The sequence below is a fragment of the Anolis carolinensis genome, chromosome 3 (assembly GCF_035594765.1).
Source record: "Anolis carolinensis isolate JA03-04 chromosome 3, rAnoCar3.1.pri, whole genome shotgun sequence".
NCBI lineage: Eukaryota > Metazoa > Chordata > Lepidosauria > Squamata > Dactyloidae > Anolis > Anolis carolinensis.
The window spans coordinates 179699132-179717242 of NC_085843.1; the positions used below are offsets into that span (position 1 = coordinate 179699132).

General features: G+C 39.7%; 1 protein-coding gene across 8 annotated transcripts in view; it reads right to left on the minus strand.

Moving 5' to 3' along the window:
- The window catches only part of zmiz1 (zinc finger MIZ-type containing 1), a 490223-nt gene that overhangs the window by 215333 nt on the left and 256779 nt on the right, over positions 1-18111 (minus strand). The window lies entirely within an intron of this gene.

An 18111-nucleotide genomic window follows, 5' to 3' on the forward strand; every position in this document is an offset into this window, starting at 1 on the left:
TATTAATCTGGAAACAACACAACACCCTAACTATTTATCTTTTGTGGTAAGAAATTCCTTCTAGAAAAAGAAGAAGCGTGTGTTTTTGAAAACAAATGCTTTTTTATGCCTTGAGTAACCATAATATTCCAAGGTCACATAGCATCAGGACAGCACTACACCTATTGTACACTAGGTTTAACCTGGCATCTTCCTGCTCTCTCGTATGGTAATTTACAATGCAGTTCCAACACCAAGATTTCTTACCTTCTTCTACTCCTTTTTTCAAGCTTTGATTCTAGATGCTTCAGTGTTTGCATAAAAAAACAGAAAATGACAACCTCCCATTTTTGCAGGTGGACTGTCACCGTTAAGTTTTCAAATATTTACAAAAAATGTTGATGTTTACCAGATTTCCCATACTCATTATGATATCCATAATATAAAACCTTATATTATACAGAAAGAGCTATACAGAAAAATCAAACATTTGCTGCTACAAGAGGATTTGACTAACATATTTTTCTCTCCACCTGGATCCAAAGATAATGGAGATACAAGAAGTCCCTGAATTACAAACAAGATAGGTTTTTGAAGTTTGTTCTCAAGTTGAATCTGTATGTAAGTTGGAATAGGTACATTTATAAAGTGTAACTGCAGCATAGCGAAGGATTAACACCCCTGTGATGTTTGTTTTGCTGCCTGTGCCCCTGTTCAGAAGATTTAACCTCACTTTCTGTCCCTGTGAGAATTGGATTTAGAAACATTTGGTTTGCTGTGGAAACAAGGATTGGTGATAAAGCCTCAGCAGATACACCTTTTCCCTATGATTACTTTTCCCAGGAACGAATTTCCCTTAATAGGGATAGATTTCCTCTCATTTCCTATTGTTCCACTCCCGTTTATAACTACAATAGGGGTGTATGTAAGTTGGATGTTTGTAATTTGGCTTACCTGCTTTATGCTAGAAACCTAAGGATTCAAACATTCAAACCTATCCAAGGTAATAACTCTGGATTTCCCAGGGTGACCCATTTAGAGGAACATATTTTCATGCATGACTAATATAACTGGATAGGTGAATGTGTGTCAGGAGCAGCAACCACAAATATCCTGTACTGATCAAGAGCAAGGGGCAACACATTTTTAAAGACACCAGACAAGATTGGAAATACAGGCCCTTCTGCACCACACCATGTTCAACAGCATAAAATTGTCTACCACAGTGTTGTCTATTTCTACACATGCGGTTACACAGCATCTCAGTGTGAAGTCTTTCTCATTTTTTAATTGGGTATCCCAAGGACTGAATCTGACATTGACAATGCATGCTGTTATTAGTGAATTGGGCATCCCCAAAATTACTGAGCTACTTACTGCTTCCATTGGGCTTCTACATTCAAACCCATACAATAGCTTAACAGTCATTTTGCAAGCCCTAAACTATGTCTTCCTCATCAGTGGTCTGAATGCATCCATGCCACTGGGTGAAGAAGATCAGAATGCAGCAGCCAGGTAGATCTCCCCACATACACTGTCAGGAGGTATGTACGGTATATGTGTGTATCTTCAAGTTGCCTATCAACTTAGTTTGAACTCATTCATTTCATGGAGGTGGTTTTGCCAGTTCCTTCCCTCACAGCACCTGGTATTAGTTGGTGGCTCCCATTCAAATGCTAACCAGAACTCATCCTGCTTAACTTCCAAGATCAGATAGGATCTGGCACCATTAGGGTATTTATACAGAGCAGTTGCAGATAATGCTTCTCAAATGGCTTCTGATCTCATAATACATCAGAGGAAGGAACATCACTCTGCTGAGTGAGGTCTTATGATGGCAGTGCAGGCTCCCATCTCTATATTTCAGGCACAAGAGGATTTAATAAAGCACTCTTGACAATGAATTATAATGCTTCGTGAAATAAAAAAAGGCCCATTTCATATATACAAACATTCCTGTTAGTCTATGCAAACGCCAGCTTCTCAAATAGCAAATGCTATCCAAGGACCTTTTTGAAAATGCCAGTTGATAAAAGGCTCACTTGCAACATAGACATACTTCTGTTTGTTTACAGAATCTTCAAACAATCTCAAAGTGTAATCTTTCACCAGCAGAATTTACTTGTGTGATAAGCTAACTCAGACACGACACCTTTTCAGCAATGATCCATCTTAAATGCCACAAAATACTATCTGCATTTTAATTGCTCATGGGTTGGCAATATAAAGTGAAAACAACATAGCTTAACAAAATACAGCTTACTGAATACACAGCACCAGTTGCTTCAGCTAGGAATGCCACAAGGTACAACCCAAAGGAGAGGGTTAGTCAAAGTCCAGCAATATCTGCCAAGGATCCTATCAGTGGTTTCACCCAATTCTCGCATGTTATGCCTCCATCCTAGATCCAATTTTAATCAGATCTCAAGGAGCCTACATAATTCATCAGATCCTCTCTGTGTGTGCTTTCAAGTCACTGATAGACTCATAATGACCTAGGGAATCATGATAGCCACACCCTAAGTCCCTTTGGGGAGAGAGGATGGGTTAGAAATAAATTATTATTATTACTAATATTATTATTATTACACAAAGACAGAGTATGACACAGCAAACGAGATGTATATGCTGGATTTCGTATCACAGAATCACAAGTCGAACACTTCCCAAGAGTTTAGGACTGTGTGATGTATTTTCAGATGATGCGTACAGTAAGGTGGCCTTTTGCAGTTGACAGATCATAATTTTGTAATGTTTGTTGTTTTAAATTGCCAGATTAATTAATTAGTGTACCTCTACTGGTTTATGCCAGAGCCTTTGCATAATAATAATGATGATGATGATGATGATGATGCAGTAGATAAGTAAAACCTGAAAATTCATACAACTATTACAAGTACAGGAGTCCCTTCTAGTTTTGAGCCTGGCAACCCTAGACAAAATGCACAGGGTTATTTTTTTTAGGGTTGGCTATTCTCTTTGTCTGAAAACAGCCTCATATTCCCTGGTATTCCTTGATGTCCCCCATCCAGATACTAACCACACTTGACCTTTGCTCACTAAATTTATTGGAAAAATTAAGGAATAAATACAGTGTCACATTAAAGCCTCTTCTTTCTTTTCTGGAGTAAAAGTCAGCAAAGGGAATCTTGAGCAGGAAACAGAATAGCTTTACTCCTCATTTTGTGAGTGATGTTTATCCTTTCTTTCACCCTCTCTCCCAAATTTTTCCTTCTCTTAAAATGATAATTGCCTCTGGTCAAAAGACAGTGAGCACTTTCAGAAAGTCTTATTTCCCTCAATGGTGAAATAGAACAGGCTTCCATTGCTGTCAGCCAGCATTATCAGGCATCTCCTACTAGCAGCAGATAATGGGGCCAACAAAGCTGTAGAGTAATTCAACATATATGAGGAAATGACTGAAGAGTTAGCAGTTATAATAAAAAAGGAAGAGTGGGAACAAATATTACACAGCAGGTTATCTGACTGGAATAGCAAGGAATAATTCAGTATATGCAACACTGGAAATTTAGCTCCATATTTACATCACAGGTTAATAAAAGCAGCCATAGCATGAATGGAGTGGATAGTATAAAATATAACTAAAAGAAATATCAATCTAGCCACTAATTTAATGTGTTCCAGATGTTTTCAACTACAACATGGCATCACTCAACTTTGACCATCCTGGTTGAAACTGGTAGGAGTTGCAGTCCAAAATATTTAAGGGAACCAGGTTGGGAGAAGCTATAATTGTGTTTGGAACAAGCAGCAGTATAAATATAGATACTAAACGCAACATGGCTAACAATATTATCTGCTTAAAGGGATATTGTTTTTATGTGTGTCTTTACATTGTAAGCCGCCCTGAGTCCCCTGATGGGTGAGAAGGGCAGGGTAGAAATTATATAAATAAAAAAATAAAAAAATAAAAAATATTACTTTACATACACATGCAAGGTACCCTAGAAGAAGCACAAAGAAAAGTCTTTCAGAAAAAAATGTGTTCACTTGGGACACAATTTCTAGGGCAGCACTTGCCACTTGTCCTGCAATCAATCATCATGTTCGCTACCTCATTCTGAATCCAGATTGAAATTAGATGCACTGTTCAGCATTAATACCCCTTGCTGCCACTTTTACATTTTGTGCATGAGGAGTAAGGCATATCCATCTTATTTGTTTATCTGTTACTCCTTGATGTTAAAAGTGATAAGGTGAAAAAGACAATTCAGTAGAATTTATAAGTCCTATGTCTCTCCAGACCATGCATGGATAGTTTCAAACTTGACGTTTTAAAAGCAATTAAATAAAATGGGAACCATTCCAAAACTGCATCCTGCATGAATCCAGAAAAGAAATAAAACTGGGACCATGTCAAAACTACATACAACACGAAAAAATATTTAAAATATTTATCTCTCATAAATCCACACAGGGGCTGACCAATGCACCTCTTTGTGGTCCAGCACTTGCCCTTGTCCTTCTGTCTTTAAAAATGGCTGATTGCTCAGAGGCTGATTTCTTATTTGTTCCAGTTTTGCCATAAAACCAAAATTGTAGGATTTTGGGAAATTTCCTCAATCAGCCCAAGTTGACTGGAAAAACAACATAGACTTGTGTTCACCTTATGTTGATGGCAGTAGAGACAGAGAAAACCATGTCAGAAAAGCAAAAGGCAGCTCTTCCCCTCTAGTTCTCTTTGTGATACCATCGTTTCAATGTGATGCAGGTGACTATGGGAGTTATAGTTCAAAGGCTTTGGAAGACTAGGTAAAGGTAAAGGTTTTCCCCTGACATTAGTCATGTCGACTCTGGGGGTTGGTGCTCATCTCCATTTCTAAGCCGAAGAGACAGCGTTGTCCGCAGACACCTCTAAGGTCATGTGGCCAGCATGACTGCATGGAGTGCTGTTACTTTCCCGCCAGAGCGGTACCTACTCACATTTGCAGGTTTTCGAACTGCTAGGTTGGCAGAAGCACTACACTTCTACCAACTAGCAGAAGTTAGAAGGACTACACTTTCAATATTCCTCTGCATCTGTTCATGCAATTAGAAAGCATGATGGGGATATGGAAAGCCACTGCTCTCTAGTTGCCCAGCCTGTCCAGGTTGCTGCCAACTTTGCCAAGGGAAGGTAATGGAAATAGCTTGCTCAGGGAGAGGGATTTGAAGGTAGGGGCAAAGAAAATTTATCTCTAGCTATTACTGAAACTGATGTAAAAAAGAATGAGTAGTGTGGGAAAGGACTATACCAAGCTAACCTTTCTTTTGAGACTTTTTTGTTCTGGTCTTTGTCTTGGGAGTAAAACTGACTGAAATTGCTTTGAAAGAATTCTAGTCCATTTTTGCTGTCTACTGTAATATCAACCAGAGTGGTGACTGATGAACTTTGTTCAGGGAACCTTGTGAGATTATCAAGGATTCTTCAGTGAGAAAGTCAGTAATGGCAGGCAAATTTCCCTGGAAGGAAGCTGATTGCCCAGAAGGCAAGGCTGTGGAGAGGTATGGTTGGCTGCATTCCAGGATGCACACCCTGTTCATACAGTCCCAGATCAAAGTCCCATCACCATAGTCAGTGCCCCAGATCACTTTGAAAGACTCCAACAAAGCTTCTCCAGAATCCTCTCCATTGCACTCAGGATAGATGAAAAACAACCATTAATCAGACAAATCTGGAGGAAAGGAATTCTGAAGACTGGAACTATGAAAATCACAGAGCAATTATGTATGTGGCCTGGAAATTCATCATAGAATCATAGAGTTGGAAGAGACCATGAGGGCCATCTAGTCCAAACCCAAGCCACTGAGATTGGGTCTTTGCTGATCAGGAAGCAAGGAAGACTTCCAAGAATAATAAGATGTGGAGGGGGAAAATCTACAAAAACAGGGTGCATTATTAAGTAACATCCTGGGCAGGCCTTGTGGCTATTTAGATCTCATATAAAATGTTGGGTTTGGAAAGTTGGTAGCTGCCCTGGGAACTTGTAACTAGAGCAGAGGGTGACGTAGTGGTGGTGGGGTTTGCATGTTAGATGAGTAACATGGATGCAATTTCAACACGCTACAGTTACACAAAAGGTTACAAATGGTGTAATGAGTTGTCAAGTGATCAAGTTTTACTAACCCATTTTGAACCAGAAAAAAATCCTAAAAAATAACTCCTCAAATGGAGATATCTCATTAGGCCTTATGTTGCAGGGCTGTCACCTTGCAAATGACTGAGGCTAGGGGCTGTTTGTGCACTAGGAGATGCATCTAGTGGCAATCATTTGAACTCTAAACCCCACCCTTTAAAGTGGCAGGAGGTTCATTCATGAGTGGTTCATGGTTGCAGAGATATAGTGATTTCAAATCAGATCCATCTATTTGGAACACCTTGTGTTCTCCCTTGACTCCTCATGGCTGGGTCTGGCAAGTGTTACAGTGGTTTAAAAGAAATGGAATGAAGAAATTCACTTCTTTGTAAGAGCCTGGAAAATCTGTGCTTCTTCCTTTCTCCCTTCTTGCAAACAAATTGAGCTCCCTTCTGAACAAAATGGATTGATAAAACTGATGGATTTTGAAGTCTTTTATGGCCAGAAACAGCCAGTGATGTTTCATCAGCCAGACAACACTGAACAATTTGCTCCCTGTCTCTATACGCTGAGAGGCATTAGCAAGGGCAGACAATGGGTATCTATTAAGCAGCTTTGATTAAGTACTGAGCCAGGCTACAAACAAGGTGGGAGGGGACTATACCAACTAATTGATCAGTTAAAACATTCAGAAAAAAAGCTGGTTAAAGTTGTGGGCGGAGTTCTGTGCAGACAGAGAGATGGGAGCATTAACACACATCTGGGGGTTAAAAACAGTTAATTGGTTTTAAATGCCATTCCTCCCAGGATTGCAAGCAAGTTACATATTATACATGCAAATGATCAGGCAGGATTTTTAATATATGAAATCTGGCTTTTTCACTTGAATCGTTTTTAATAATGTCAATCTGAGTGCGCTATATTTAAGTGAGGGTTTTATTTCCAAAAATATTTGGCATTTAGGTACAAATCCTATTGCTAGAACAGCTAGAGCCCCAATTGGAACAGACCCACTGATTCAGTGGATGAACACTGAGGCAACACTTATGCAAGCCCCACTACTTTAGCAACTGGATTAAATTTTTAAAAACATTTTCATTTCTTTCAAAAGGAATAGTTCGTACTATTTAGTACTATTTACTCTACAAGTACTAACTGGGAACAAACATTTTGAACGTGTTTTCTTTTCCTCAACTCAATATAGGGCTCACACTGGTTAACTGATGTTCTAATTATATACATCCTCAATTATTTCATCCTCACAATCACAATAGCTTACTCCTCACCAGGGATGAAAACAAATATTCCTCCACAGTATTCTCCTCATATCTGGACATAACAAAGAGAAAAACATGTTGTTATTTTTAAAACAACAACAGCAACACAACAGCCCAACCATATCTTGTATTCTGAAAATGGGTTTCTTATGTCAGAAACAGGGGCGGGGGTTTGCAGAAAAATTCCTGCATTTTTTTTCTCTGCAGAACAATTCCTCTGCAACACTTCAGGACATATGAATACAAGGAGAAAATTATACAAAATTCTCTCTGGTCTATTATTCTTCTCAGCATGGTTTCCTTAATGCTGGGAAACCTGTTTTTCAACCAGGAAAGAAGAAATAATTATGAATATTCTTTCCGTCACTACCAATCCCTTTCTGAGATTTCTTTCTATTCGGCAGCAAAAAATTATATTCCTGAAAAACTGCAAGCCCTAAGTGAACTTTGTATGGCCACCAATAAAGGTGTAGAATTTTTTTAAAAGTGAAAGGCTATATGGAGCTTGCTTTACAAGTCCTAACTAGGAGTATTTGCATTTAGAAAAATACTGCAATGCAAATCTCGGCTTGTCTCTTATCTTTCTTTTATAGCATTTTATTTTGAAATGCAGTTAAAATCTGATCTTACTCTTAATTTGGGTTTTAATATTGCCTAAAAGCATACATGTTGAGAGGTTATAAAAATCTGACCCCGAGCAGGCATGAATCACACCCACCGGCATTGATATCATAGATAATGTGGTTTCAGTGCGAGAGGCATTTGCTGATTATCTCCCAAAAGCTGTTTTTAGAAAGAAAATGCATGCATTATTTCTGTGTTCCCTCTCACACATACGCACACAAGAGATCTATTTGCACTGAGTATTGTGATATATTTAAAGATCAGTATGAAAAAGACTCAATGCTAGACAGAGCCACATTCATTTCTTTATGCACACAATAAGCCTGCCAGCATTTACAGGGCTTTATGGGTTCATGCCTTTGGTCAGGAAAGCGCTTGTTTCCCAAGCCAGCCGGCAGAGGACTCCCTTTTCTGCAGAAGAGGAATGCGCTTTCATTTTCCTCCGTTCAGATAGCACTGCCTTGTGCTTCTTTTTAAGCCTTTACAAGTCCCTACAAATCCTCAGCCTCTGCTTCCTAACAGGGAGCACTAAAACTGACACTGTCTGCCTGACCTTGCGGTTATTGATTAACCATCTCCCCATTCGTTGCCATTTTTCACACCTCTGGCGCTAGCAAATAGAGAGCTAAGGACTAGCAGTCATAGTCCCTGACAGCTAGGCTCAAAAAGGCCTGCCTTGAGAGACAAGGCAGAAAGCGCCGTTTGATCCAATGCATTCCAATGTCAAGTCGACCACACCAATCCTGGCAACTTGTACAGTTAAATATACATAAGCCCATGGATGCAACATAAAAATGGGAGAGAGGCAGATAAATTTATGCCCAGCAAATATAATGCCTGTAACCAATGCAGAAGGCAGAGAAAGACAACTGATCACTTTATAAATGCATTAGTTTTAGCAATAAAATTGACCTCACATAACCTGACAAAACTGCATTCAAATGCTTTGACCTATTCAAACACATACCTCTTTCATCCAGGGGAATTAAGCAATATCAAAAGAGTCCTGACACAAGAAAGATCAGTATGGCTTATTGTTTGCATTCTGAATTAGTTTAAAACATCCGTGCAATAGTAGATGGTCTTATTATGTCCATAACATATAGTGAACAGCAGAAATGGAGCAAAGAGTAAGTGACTTGCAAAGGCAATCCAGTAAATTGAAACAAGGAGACACCTTGATTCATGGATATTCCTACCATTGCTATGGCTTTCAAAGAACTCAAGGATGCATTTTTTTTTTGAAAAACAATTGAATAATAGAGAGGGAAACCTAAAGAGTACAACATTTGGAGGATAATTCTGTGAAGACCTCAGCAAAACTTTGAACTTGTAATGAAATATTAAGTTACTTATACTCGTATAATGCATGGTTTAAAGTATAAAAGGTCATTACTAATAGTGAGCAGAAAGGAGAGTTCAGGAAATATACTGATGATGGAAACAATCGAGCCACTGACAGCTCTGAAGGAACGTTAGAAGGGAGCTCTCTTCTCAACTCAAAGGTGTACCTGATGCCAAGTGTATTTTGTAAAGCCACACTGAGAAAGAATAACTTGGGAATAAATGGAGCATCTCTCTCTCTCTCAATGGGCTTGTTACTGCCAAATGTATCAAATTCCAGAACCAACAGTGGTAAACCGTTCAAATCTGGACAAATATCATCAGGTCAAAGTACACTTCATTTTTACTTTATCTTAAAAGTACGATTGGTTTACTTCTTCTCAGCCTACTAGATGCTCATCAGTGCACAAAAACATTAGTAAAAAGCCAAACTTTTTAAAAGACACAATTAAAACCATGCCAACAGCCAACTTTCAAGATTTCAAGAACCAAAGATCACACAAAACAGTGTAACTGTAAGCTTAAAACGAATGGCGCCACTCTGTTTTCCATTGAGAGGGAGCTTTACAACCATGCTGCTAAAGCCTTGTCACCTACACCAGGCTTCTAGGAGACTATCCACACAGCAGACTTACAGCTGTTACATGCCATTTTAACTGTCATACTTCTGTGGGATCCTAGGGTTTATAGTTTGCTGTGATACTAGGGTTCTTTGACAGGGAAGAATAAGCATCTCACAAAGCTGCAAAACCCTAAATTCCATAGCATTGAGCTATGGCTGTTTATGTGCTGTCAAACTGGTATAGCTCTCTAGTATAAATATGGTGGAACATGGAACAGAGCTCAAATTCTAGGAAGGATCAGCTATCCTCAGCCCTAACTATCTAGAGCTATGTATGTACCAGTGTCTTGAATTGACCGTGAAGGCAAACAAGTTCGAACTAGACAGCTATTTGGCCCTACTTGTAACTTTTGAACACTTTTCAAGGTGAGCTCTACATAGAAAACATTACAGTAGTCTAATTAAGGTGACTACTGTGACTAGAACTGCCCCTCCTCCCAAAAAGGGGCTGTTTTTACATCTCTTGAAAGTAGGCAAAGGTGGGTGTCTTTTAAGAAGTATCACTGGGAAAGGGGGCATCACCAAACTGTGAACCTCAGGCTTTTCACACCGCACAGCTATAATGGTGCTACAATTCAACTTTAACTGCAATGGCAACACCTGGTAGAATTCTAGGATTGGCCATTTAGGGAAGGAGAATTTTCATTCTCAGGCAGATCACCTTTATGGTGCTTCTGACCAAACTACAAACCCCATGAGCCCATAGGATGTGGACATGGCAGTAATAGTGGGATCATATCTCTGTAATTGTGTGTGAGTCATTATCCAGTTGGGTAGGAAAGGTGACTGGGTGCATAGATTTGAAGACAAAAAGTCATGTCAATACATCAACAAGTACCTCAAATAAATTAAGACGATTTGTCAAGATGCACTCAGATGCGAGTTTACTTCAGAATATTTTGGGGCTGCTCAAACATCCCTACACAACAACTGGTTTATTCCCTTCAGTGAAATGGTACTTCAAAAACCAAAGATGTGGCATGGAAATGTCAGGTGAAAGGCCATTTTAATAATTAAGCCCTTCGGGTGGGGGGCAGGAGGGAGAGGAAGTCTGTTTTAATAAAGCTTTATTTACCACAAGCTACTAAATAGCTACTGTGGCTGGCTTGGGGCTGTTAAAAAGGGACCAGATGTGAGGCAAAAGAAGGACTTGTCGTGCCAGCCAAGAGAGGAGAGATATTTGTGCGGCAAAGCTTTCCATTGTCACTCAACAAATGGGCAATAATCCCCAGAAGACTTTCTACCATCTTTGGACTCCAAGAGCAAGCAAGCAGGTTGTGTGTGTGTGTGTTTCTGTGCCTGCCTGCTGCCCGCACGCACACAGTCACAGCGAGGGGTGGGAATGGATTTATTTAATTTATGGTGGCTTGAGCTGTGAGTGAGGGCGGTCATGCTGGGCTGTGAAAAGCCATTCTGCAGCCCTGTGCTTTCTAATTTCCTCCCTCCCCCTTTCCCCCATACATGTCTATTAGATACCGGCACGCACGAAAACTCCTCTCCTAGCCTCCCGCCACAACGATGGCACAACCCCATAAGCTTTGAAAAAAAGAAGAGATGACAGCTTGCATAAGCGAGCCTGCTGGACTCCGCTGGGAGCAGGAGCGGCGGTGCGCAGAAATTGTTCAATCATCAAGCACATCTGCAGCCTGATTACAAAAGCAAAAAGGTGGCGAGGTTGGCTGTGCGGAGCAGGGCGGCCTGCGATGTGACCTGCGCTGAGGAAAAGGAATGAAAATATTACACACACCACACACACATGCACAAAGGGAAGAATTTTTCACAGGGAAACAGCAATGCTGTCGTTCCAGCCAAGTGCATTGTGACTTTCAGTCCCTGCACACTGGTCACCGCCCGTACGATAAAGCCTTGACTCCTTTCTTGTGCCAGTGATGCTCACCTTTGGCTGGTGGAATTAACATGGATGGTTTCCATATGTTCTAAATGCACAGGATCCTTGTTTCAAATAATTGACCTGCTTTGATAAATTTGAGTTCCCACATTATCTCTTAACCTCCAAACATGACACAGGAAGCAGGAAAGACCATTTGTTAAACACTAGTGACAATATCCTGAAATAAAGGTGAAAATGCCATATTGGGGGTTGAATCCAACTATGAAGCCTGATCCATCTACTTGCCACTGCCCAAATGTAGGTTCTTAACTATGGTTCACAGTTCATTTCCAGGAATTGACACCTTTATGTACTCCTCTCTGCATAGCCAGCAGAAATTTCCGATATCGCAGCACAATTTTTTTCAAGTTAGTGCTTGAATCAGATGGTAGATACCTACATGCCATTTGGTGCAGTTTGGTGTTTCTTTGTGTTATGAAATAGCATACACACAAATAAATTGGTATTTTCAACCTCCAATCATATTATAACTTCCTCTAGAACAGGGGTCCCCAAACTTTTTAAACAGGGGGCCAGTTCACGGTCTCACAGACTGTTGGAGGGCTGGACTATAGTTTTTTTAAAAAAATCTATGAACAAATTCCTATGCAGTGCACACTGCACATATCTTATTTTGAAGTAAAAAACAAAACAAAAGAGGAATAAATACAGCCTCAATGTTAATCATAATCATAACTTGGGCCATTTAGTCCAACCTCCTTCTGCCTTTGTGCACCAAAAGCACTAGCAAAGCACCCCTTAATAATTAATTATTAATTAAATAATAATTACAATACTATTATAAACAAGCAAAGCTTTGGAAGGCATGCACCAGGCAAGGGAGGAGACGGGAAAGGTGCACCTTTCCCTCCTACACTGCGCCGCATGCACCTTCCTCAGCAGAGGAGGAGGAAGCTGCCACCACAGGGGCCAGATAAATGGCTTTGATGGGCCGCATGTGGCCCCCGGGCCTTAGTTTGGGGACACCTGCTCTAGAACATCTTAAGTCTTGATTCTGTGGGGCAGTTTGGGATATAAATAAAAGGAGAAATAATAAGTAATCATCATTAGTGTAGCTCTCGCCATCAAGCTGCCTGACGACTTCAAGTGACCCCCATGAATGTCATAGCATGTTCTTAGGCAAGGAATATAAAAATATCCCAGTTAATGAAGTAGATGTGTTCTTGGGCCTTATTTCTTTAACAAACTTTGGTATTAGGGGTAAAATTAACATGGAAAGAATAGAAATATCAGATTTCATTGCATAACAGTCAACATCACATAATAGTCGCATCCCCCCATTTTTGGGGGGTCCCAGTTTCAGTATTTTCTGATTCCTTGCATAATAGTCGCCACCCCCTGCCTGCATATTTGCCCCTTAGAGTTCTGAGGCTTCCCAGCTGAAGGAAGCTCCCATGGCTCCAAGGGGCATGCATGCAGATGGGTGAAGGCATGAGCGCTACAAGGCTCCCCTTGGCTGCTGCCAGCCGAGGAAGGCCTCTCTCCTGCAAGCACGTGAGTGGGGGAAGGCTCACCTGCTCATGCATCTGCTGGGCAGAGCTGCAGGTTCTCCCTTGGCTAGTGGCCTGTCCAAGAGCTACAAGGCTTCCCTCTGCTGACGGCAGCGAAGGAAGGCCTCATAGCTCTAGCCTGAATATGTGTGGGTGACTTTGCAGTTATAGGGATTCCCTGTCTGGCAGCTGAAGGAAGCCCCATAGCTGCAAAAAGAAAATTCACCGCATAATAGTTGCACCCCGCTTCACCACCACCCAACGGGAAAAGATGTGACTATTATGCCATGAAAGATGGATGGTTCTTATGCCACAATAAAAAATAGCAGTTCAACAGGTTTCTGAAGATTTTTTATGCACATTAGAAATAAAATAACCAGGTCAATTAAGCCTAGCGTGTAAACAAAACATTTGAAACGTTTCTTCCAAAATGCACTGTGATTATTTTTCTTCTTTTCAACAGCCTCCACTTTTCTTATAATGTTTTATTTTAGAGGCATAAATTATACATCTATGATTCTTCAACAAGACAGAATAGCTGATGAAGTAATTTAATGTGTTTTTCTTATTTTCCTTATTTGCTTCTCAATAGGTGATTATGGATGGAGCTGCTGCTTACCTTGCCTATTGTACAGAAGCATATACAGCTACAGTAGGATCACCTAGTGTATACCATTCATTCCAAGCTCAAATCTTATTGAATTGTTTACTGCACACATGCTGCCCCGCTTTCACCATCCTACCAGTGCCAATGCTGCAAAAGCATTTTTTGTACGAGTAGTACTACAAAACATGATTTACAATGCCATGAGCATTGTGTATGTAGTATGTATGCCTCCAAGTTGCCTCCTGACCTATGGTCACCCCATGAATTTCATAGTGTTTTCTTTGGCAAGGAATACTCAGAGGTGACTTTGCAAGTTCCTTTCCCTGAAATATAACCTACAGTGCTTTTTATTACAAAACAGTTAAAATCCTCCAAAATATATGCATTCCTTCAGCAAAACAAGTGTTCCATGAAAGGGTCAACTCAAACTAGTAATCCACAAAATAATTCTCATTGTTTTTGCCTGACAGCCTTCACCTCCCCACAAATACCTTCCTCCAGGGCACATCACAGCCTTACTCCTGAGTGAGCCAAGTGAAATCTCATCCCTGCTACATTAGATCATGTACCAGGAGCCTCTACAGTTTGGACCAAGATCACAAATGTGGAAAGGGAGTATATCCATCATGGCATAAACCAAAGATTTTTCTTGTCCCCAGCACATGCCCTACAAGAATACCTCAACATAAAGATATCAACCAGCAAAAATATAGAAGGCAATTTCTCAACTCTATGTAGAAAGAAATAAACCAACCATTGAGAAAGTTATTTCAGTATCCAGATTTGTAAAATGATACTATAACAATTGAGATTGATGCTAATATTTGATAGTACCTCATTTAAACCCAACCACACATTTTTCTGTTTACACATGAAACATGTAACTGGATTACTAAATACACTTAATCCCAGAAAATTAAAAGATGGTTACTGATACTACAGATTTTTCTTCTAATTTCCATTAAATAATTGATAATATGTAATCTACAGCATGCACTCTACAAATGCAATCCTGCAACTGCGAAATAGGTCAGAAACAGGTTTGATCTCTTGGGAAGAAAAAAAAAATACCCTTAAAGCAGGGACAAAAGAAAGCCTTTAATGTTATCATTATAATCCATTTATTTTCCTCTTTCCAAGGGACATTTGAGTTCCAATTAGTGCCAAAGACAGATCTTGGTTAAGTACTGATTTTTATATTTTCCACCAGAGAACCTTGCCATTGTTTTTCTGTACCAGCATGATTCTGTGTAATCTAAAATCATTTTCATAAGGCTAAGGCTTAATTTTATTACTCTGGATGGGGCCTCCTACACCATCATCTTGAAACAAGATTGACTACCAAGTGTCCTATGATATTTTGAAAATGCTTCATCCTTTTTCATAACACCCAAGGAAGTATTCTGTGTGGTTAGAAACACACAGCACATTTGCACCATGGTTTGTTTTTTTGTTTTTTTAGGATTGTTGCATTTGTATATGTGTTCCAGTTTACATTTTTAACAGCCAATCTATTAGTAAGGGTCACTAGGAAGCTGGACTCCTGCTGCTCAGCAAAAATATAATAGAAAGTAGGAGACCAATCAGCCTCAGAAGAAGCTGATTCAGAGGTCTTATTTTCCATTTCAATGAAAAAGAACAGAGCAAACTCCCCATCACAGTGAGAAAGGCTTACTGGATCAACTTTGACTTTGCTCCTTCCTCTCATTGATGATTATGATAATGCCCCACCCCCACTCTTTTTCACAACGTCTCTTGACCTGCAGGCAGGTCTATCTCCTTTTTCAAATTTTCTGGCATTTAGAAAATGTAGACAATGGCTAACAGCGAGTTAATACCCTAATCATACCTAAGTCAGATTATGCATATGGGGCAAAATGGACATATTATGCTGGTAGCAACAAAACTGGAGCAATGCATCCAGCATGCACTTCTGTGCTTTGTTTTTGCACACTGGATCACGTTGCATTCATGCATGTCATAATGTACTTTGTAGTTACACATTGTACATTATGTTTTACATATTGTACAGTGACTTCAATGCATGGGGGTTGCATTGTGCTCATATAGCATACTCTACATATGAATATTTGCACTAGGCTAATGGGATGTTGAATTCCAACGTGCAAGTGTTCCATAATAGACATCACCTCAATAACTCTTCTCTTTTACCTTGGTTTAACTCATCCAAATTGTTTGACAGACTTCCACTCAAACTATTACTCTAAGCAGTTATATTCTTTTCCCTTCTGTCCCGTGTTCCTGCCTTTAAAAAAATCCATAGTACTGTTGGTAACAGCTGACCTCTACTTACAACACTCAAGTGCGAGGGCTTCCCAGTTTGTGGTATTTATACCATAATTTAACGTTAGTTTTAAGTCTGGTTTTAAACCTTTTTGTTCCATTTTCCCTTTTAACGTTGAGAATAAAGCACCGTGTTTTGGAAGTTGGTAATCAGACATTCAGTGTCGCCAGTCCAGTAAGTTGATGGCAGAGAATTGTGGCTTCAGTGCTGGTGGTCTTTGCTTCTTCCAGAATGTTGTTTGTCTGTCTGTCTTCCCATGAGATTTGAAGCAGTATTCATAACTTATTTATAACACATACACAGGCACATCCAGGATATTACATACAACCCTCCCACACCAAAATCTTAAGTTTCCAGAGTAGATTATCTCCAGATCCAGAGAGATTAGCTTTTGCTGGAAAGTTCCTACTCCCTAAGCTGTTGCCCTTCTTTTCTCAGTTTGAGGCTCTTTCCTAGGATCATCATGGTCTTCCTGCTGTTGCAGAGTGCTACCTTCTCAGGTCAGCTTGCATTTCCTTCTGATGCTCTTTCTCTTACTGCCTGGCTCGTGGCACTAATCCTCCCGCTCTCATTCATCCCTTGAGATATATTTTCTACTCAATTGATTATAAAAAAAACTACTATCACCTCTTTTACAACAGTGTTCAACGCAAGCCATGGATCCAGTTTTTTAATAATACAAAAATAAACATACTATCAGTTGCCTTGGTCTTCCCATCCATCTGCTGTCCAACACTACTACTACAAACACACACACACACACACACACACACACACACACACAGAGTTATGTGTTCCATCACAAAAGATACATTTTAATAATAATAATAATAATAATAATAATAATAATAATAATAATAATAATAATATCAGGAGTACTACCTTTATGGCACACCTACTAATACAATTTGCTGTTGTCACAACATTCTTCCATTAGTAGTGATTACTTTCCACCCTGTAAATCAACAGCAAAGAACTGCAGTTCTTTAACATATTTCTTCCTTATCAGTCTGTGTGGGGTACACAAACATGTAATGAATTCCTAGGAACAGACAAGATACCACCTTGCCTCACCTTCATCATCCCAACATCTGTGCTTCTTAATTTGCCACCCGGTTATTGGTTGCCATGTTTGCCTTGTGCTTGTGTGAGGGCTGCTCTCAAGTAACCTATGATTCAAACTAACCCAGGCCAAGATATATTGGATGTTAGTTTTGTGCTAATTACTAACCATTGAGCAATCAAAGCCATTGTTTCTTTTACTTAATTATCTGTCCCTTACTCTCAAAATGCGGTATCATTAACCAGACGTAGCAGAGTTCACTAAGCACAATGCCTGATTCTTCAGTATTCTTCCTTAGTCTCATAAAGACCAGTTGGACCAAGACCTCACCCAGCCATTACCTACTCATCCAGTATTAATATGTCACAAGCAAAAAACAGTAACGTTATAGAAAAATACTTTATTTTCAGCAAATTGCTTAAAATGCCACAAGTCAGCAGCAGTTTGCACTTTCCAGCAGAACCATAGTTCTGTGTTATACAATAAAAAGTACAACAGGAATCTTCAGGGTTTTTTCCTCTCACATTCATATAAGAACAAATGTTTCACACTCATAATGGTACAGCCCTGAGTAAGTTTGCCTACTGAATGGTCTAACAATGCATCCAAATAGCAATGGTTAAGCAGCCTAATGCTTCCAGGCATCCTTAGTGGCAACTTAACTTGAGGCTGAAGTCCCTTCCTAGATCCAAAATGATAGGGATACGATCCTTTAATAAAGTTCCCTCATGAAACAATAAGAGACATTTAGCAAAAGCTATTTCCATTCCACTACCTTCTGTGGGAAAATCTTAGATAAGGCAAGCATTTA